Raw genomic sequence first — 5,328 nt, 5'->3', positions numbered from 1 at the left:
CCGCTGCGCACAACATCACCATCCTGACATCCGAGGTAGTTATGAAAGTTACTTGGACTACAAATAAGTCTATGTGGCAAGGCTTCATTGACAAAGAGCCGATGTATGTGGAGATTAGGTAAGTTATAGAAGTTGGTAATTAGAGAGATTGAGCACTCAATTAATATCTCCAAACACGGTTTTGTCAAGAACATGATACAGTTTGAATCAATCATCTCTAATTAAAAAACTTCCATAAAATCAAGATGGATTGAGATTAAGCATGATATCCAAACTAAAGTGAAGTTGGATATCATGGACCTTTATCACATTATCTGGGATTTTTGGGTCAAGTCCATGGGCAGTGATCAAGTGCTGAGATGAGCACAGATGTCTCACACTTTAGCGAGTTAAGTGGATTAACTAGTTGACCGAGTTAACTCGTCAACGTGAGATGGTCTAGTTAGGTCAATCATAAAACCTGGGTTTTATGCATAACACAAGACAACTGTGATTTATTCAAAAAACTAACTTTTATCGTATCTCAGGTGCATTGCAAAACACTTATCACATTTCACTCGAAACAAAATGACAAGTATCCACTAATCAAATAAGTGATTGTCATTGGGGAAGTGATTTCTTTGCCATGTTATAATCAAATCTATTTTTAATATTTGGTTAGCAATAAGGCAGTTGGAAAATGGTAATTAGTTGCATTCGGTAAAAGATAGTGAGAATTGAGGGATAAATTTATAAATATCAAGATTTGTGAGGTAAATTTGAAAATATAGATGATTAGAGAGGTATAAGTGCAAAAACACCTACATTAAACAACGCACATCCTCATTTCTTACGTTAGCATATGAAATATATACAATACTTATGATAAAGTAATATAAATTCACTACTCCGAACAAAACTTATTGGCTCAACCAATAAAGTTGTCTTTGTAGTAAATAACCTATCTTTGTGTTTACACCTAATTTTCTGAAGAAACCATTTCCCTTTTCCCTTTATCAGTTAGTTATATAAAAATGTCGAACACTTCTTGCAGAATTTTGCAAAATAAGTTGGATGCGTTTGGGAACTTGGATTTGGGCCCTGGATTTAAAATCCAGGGTATTTCAAATCTAAATCTCTTGTTTGGACCTCAAATTAGACTGAGATTTTAAATCAAATGATTTTAAAGAGGTGATTTTGAAAGCCCAAATACATGTATTTGAAATCCCACCCTCACCCTTCGTATTTACCAAATCCAGATCCGAACGACGACTCCTCTCTCCTATATCTCAGTCCCCCGATCCCGACTCCTCCTCTCTCTCGTTTCTCAGTGGTGATCTCGAATCTCTCTCAACGCAGGTATCTCTCCTCTCTCTCCCCTTCTCCTCTCTCCCCTTCTCCTCTCTCGTCTCAACGCAGGTATCTCTCTTCGTATTTTGAAACCCTAGATCTGATCTGAGTTGGCTTTTCTATGTTGTAGCTTGTTTTCTCCTCTATTTCGGTTGCTCTCCTCAAACTTCTGCAGTTTCTGATCGGAATTCAAGGTATGACTTCAATTTTTGCTGTTTTTTAATTTTTAAAATTTTTTGGTTGTTTTTTTGGGGATCTGAGGATGTGGGTATCATTTATTTTCTTCAGTTTTCTTGGTTAAGAATTTCAGTGTGGATTTTTGACTATTGTAGTTGCCACCTCATGTATCTTCAGCTCAAACCTGTGCTGGTGTTGTTTGATAGAATGTCTGAGTAGGCTTGATTGTTGTTAAAGCATGAAAAAAAACTTACGCTGCAGTTACGTTATCTCATAAATTATCGGAACCAAGATTTATGTAAATCTATTAACTGTAAACAACAAGTTATATGGCTACCAAAATGAGCTGAGAAATGTGGTGTTTTTCTTTTTTTTAAGTAGTCATATATTGCAGTTGGAATTTGTGTATTCTTTTTAAGTAGTTCAGCTTCCTATATAGTGTAAATTATTTCTATTCTCTCTATATCTCTTTTAGCAGGTGTTTAAGGTATAATCTAATGTTTTATATGAGTTTCTCTTTCCTTTTCTTTGTGGTTGTGGTTGTGTGCGTGTGCTTGTGCAAGTAATATTGAATTCCAATTAGCTTGTGTCACCAGGATTGATTACTGGAAGAGTGATATTAGGCTGGTAGTCAATAGTTTGCCCTTGGTTTGTTTAATTTGATTCATGCTTGGCTTTCAGCAGATTGCTGTTATTACCTTGACTCTTTTCTCTTGTTAACATTAGATTTCACAGCGTTAAGAGCTCTGATCTACTGGTAAAATGTAGCTAGGGAAGTATTGTTTCTGTTGTGACTGGTTTGTTTTATCAAGTAAGGTTAAGTTTCATTGGTAATCAGGGGTTTGGAATATGCAAGTCTTGGAGTTTGAGAGAATTATATTCCACAGTTCAGGAAAATCTACAGGGATTCTATTTCTACATAAGATGAACATGGGCTTGTGATAACTAAAGGTAATGTGGAGTTTTGGTTGTTATATGTCTGTGGGAAAACCTTAATGATATGCATATGATTTGTTATTATATGACCGCAAATGACCTGTAAAGATCCTGAGCCATTTGGTTGCTTTTGAGCGGTATTGATTGCTGGGGAAATTCAAAGAACCAATGTCGACTGTGGCTCATAGCCACGTGAATTATTTTCCTGACTTGAGTTGAGGAAGTTGATTGATGAGAGGGATGCGATATGGACACATGGGATGTAAGGTTGGAGGTCTCCACTGTTGTTGTCATGGCTTGAAACATTTATAATAATTGATGGGCGAGTGGGATTGCCTTTATCCATTGCTCCAGCTTTATCACAACATTAGCTTGTGACCTTGTCCATGGATAATGACATGCAAATTTATTGAGAATTCTGTTCTTTTTATGTAGTGTATACTTGATTATGATGCATTTCTAAATGCCCGCTCTATTAAAACCTCCAAAAAACTCAAGAACCAAAAAACCGCGAAATGAGACCTACACAAACCATGCCTTAAAACTAAAAACATAAAAATATTGTAGCAGACCTATTTTTAGTTCACTGCTTCTGCTGTCTATTTTTTATGACCATGACAGAGGATCTTATTCTGTCACACTGCGTGTAATTTGAAGTTTTAAGTAGATGATCTTATCATGTCATACTACATGTAATTTGAAGTTTTAAATGCAATAACAATCGACTACTGCTTAGTTCTTCCTCTTTTGTGTATTTCTGTTTCTCAAGTATATTGTCAGGATTTATGTTTAAATTTTAATTGCTTTCCGCTTTGATTTTGAGAGGAATTATCACTAGAGGCTACAATTCCTAACGAAGCTGGCTTGATCTGTTGTGTAGACTTGAATCTGATTTGTAGCGTCAAAAAATACCCAAAATTGCGATGAGCATGTATATTACATATTGCAACTTTGGTCTGAAAGCACATTTTTACAGGACTTATATTACCTTTGTTCTGTCAACAAGGGGATTCGTCATGTGTATTGTGAAGAGAACGTCTTTACTTTAATTCTTCAGCATGTCACGATGTTGCTCTAGCCTTCAGGTAATAGAAGCTGATGTTGCTTTAGTTGTTGAGATTTTGCCATATATTTTCAAACGAATGATTTCGTGACGATGCTAATTATCAAGTATCCATTGGTAGATAGCCTTCTTATATAATGCACTTGAGCAACAATTTGCTATGGTTTGAACCTTCCCGAGCATCCGCAGATGCCACCGGTGTACTTGTTGTGTGCAAATTGTTCTGAGTTCATATTTGGCCTTCCACTGCCTTCTCAAGTCAGTAACTATTGTAAAATCTAATCGGATCTCTACAATGAACTGCAATTGAGTTAAGAGGCTGTGGGATTAGCTGATAGCTGCTTGTGAGACTAAAAATTTCATTTGTTCCTATTTCAAATTATTGATCTGCTCATTTTCTTTGTAGGTTTTGGGCTCATATCCTGATGGCATATGAATTACTCTTTTGTTGCTGTGGATAGGTTTATCATACAAGCACTTCTGAATCCTCAGTTGCAATTTCTTTACATCAAGGATACTTTTCTTCTCACATGTTATTTAGTTTGCAACTCTTTGTATTTTTCTTATTAACATTTCTCTTGGTATATCAAAGACCAAATTGACAATGTAATTGTCAGTTGTACCTGCATTTGAGAAGATAATGGAATTGTTACTTATTTGCTCTGATATCAACTTATTCTCACTTTAAATATGTATGAAATATGAAACAAGCCTCAAGTGTTTTCCAGACTGGATATCTGTGAAATATGCAATGGTAATGTATTATTTAGATTTTTTTTTGTAAGATACTTGATATGTTTGTAAAGTTTTCTTCATTTTCATTTTGTTGAAACTCTTGCAAGTTATGGTGGGCAATGAATTTGAAAACTTAGCAAATGTAGCTATCATCGCCAAAATTATCTAAATTTGTGTTTTTTGGTTACCTTTTTACACATCTTCATTGCATTTGATGTAAACAAGATGGATTAAGAGAATAAATTTTCATCAATTTTAAATTCAAATTCATGTATAATAAAGTACCCAAACACTAGATTTTGAAATCAAAGATTTCAAATCCTTTCATTTAATAAAGATATCCAAACAAAAGATTTCTTAAATCATGGATTTCAAATCCTAAATTTAAAATCCCTTGATTTTAAATCAACTTTCCAAATCCAAATCAAAGTTCCCAAACGCCAGGTGGGCCATCAAGCAGTGGCTCATACATGTTTTAAGTAACCAGCGAAATTTTTCAACAGAAAGTAGCCAACGGAGTAACCACCAACTACTCCAAATTCAAATGACCTTGAGAATTAAGAACCTAGCGATTAACAAAATAATGGAGTGAACTTAAAAGATCTTCCAGCAGATCCAAGGCTTGAGTCGAATATTTTAGATTATCATCCCAATGATCAAGATGATATTTGAAGAGCCTATTGAGAAAAGATCCTTGTCAACCGTGCAAACATAGATTTCCACAAACAAATATTGAAAATAATTTGTGTCGTTTCAATCCTAATTGATTTAATAAATTTTAAATTTGGCTTAAGTATAACATAGCTAAAGATGCGGCTTTTCGTTAGGGTTGCTATCTTATGAAGTCTTAGCAAGGTGGTGATTATTTTACGACTAATGGGTATAAACATTGGAAAAAGAAAGAAGGCCTAATAAAGCAGGTTGGCAGTCCAAATGGTGCACAAAATGAAGCTTGAACTAAATATCAAGCTTTAATGAAGAAAAAGTGATGTATTGTTGTTGCTATATCCAAGCAATTCAAGAGGATTATCATATTCACTTAATGACAAAAGTCGCATGTATTCAATTTTTGTTACATCCAGGTTTGT

The sequence above is a fragment of the Asparagus officinalis genome, chromosome 10 (assembly GCF_001876935.1).
Source record: "Asparagus officinalis chromosome 10, Aspof.V1, whole genome shotgun sequence".
Lineage (NCBI taxonomy): Eukaryota > Viridiplantae > Streptophyta > Magnoliopsida > Asparagales > Asparagaceae > Asparagus > Asparagus officinalis.
Note: the sequence above shows the minus strand (reverse complement) of the source record.